Consider the following 1,131-nt stretch of genomic DNA (forward strand, 5'->3'; position numbering starts at 1 on the left):
AATACATAAATACATCATTAAAAAGACCTCCTCAACACAGATGAAAAATTTCTTAAAACTTTAACAAATAAAATCTAGCATTATACGAAAGGGCTAATGCATCCTCACCAAGTGTTTTCTTCCCAGAAATGCAATAGTGGTTCAACATTCAAAAATTAATCATTTGTAATTCACCATAGTAAGAAACTAAAGAAAAAACCTCTATGGTCGTTTCAATAGTTTCAGAAAAAGCGTTTGAAGAAATTCAACATGCATTCATGATGAAACTCAGGAAACTAGAAATAGAATCAATAAAGGGAACCTATTAAAAACTTACAGCTAATGTCATGCTAAAATTCAGAACAAGGAAAGGTTGTTCATTCTCACTAATCCCATTCAATATTTTACTGGAAATCTGAGCCAATGTAGTAAGTCAAGAATAAGAAATAAAATATATACAAATTGAAAAAAATGAGAAATAAATTATATTGCTTCACAGCAATATAATTATATGCAAAATGATTGTTTTGTAAACAAAATCCCAAAGAACAAAAATATACAAAATATTTAGAAATAATATAAAAATGTGCAAGACTTGTATTCAGAAAAATGACAGAATATTGCTAAAAGATCAAAGAAGGTATAAATAAATGGAGAACTATGCCATATCCATAGATGAAAGACTTAAAATTCCTATTGACAAACAGTCATAAAATTAAACAAAAACTATTTAAAAAATAAATCATTGAATAAAATGAATTCAATTACTTGGAAATTAAAATATATATATTTCTAAGTAACTTTTGAGTCAACTTAGTGTTCATCTTAAGAAGTTAGAGAAAGAAAAAAAATCACCACATAGCATAAGTAAAAATAAAAATAAAGAGCAGACATAATTAAAACAAAAAGCAAAATTATAATACAGAGCGTAACTTCAACCAAAAGTTGTTTCTTTGATAGGGCTATTTAAAATTGATTAAAAATATAAATAGGAAAAATAATAAAAGAGGGAGAGGGGACAAAAACCAAAGAATATTAAAGTAAAAATGGTAACAGAACTACATATGCTAAAGAGATTTTTGGAAAAACAATATATTAAGAGGACATTATGAATAGCTTTGTGCCAGTAAAAGTGCAAACATTGATAAGGAG

The sequence above is a fragment of the Macaca thibetana genome, chromosome 13 (genome assembly GCF_024542745.1).
Source record: "Macaca thibetana thibetana isolate TM-01 chromosome 13, ASM2454274v1, whole genome shotgun sequence".
Classification (NCBI taxonomy): Eukaryota; Metazoa; Chordata; class Mammalia; order Primates; family Cercopithecidae; genus Macaca; species Macaca thibetana.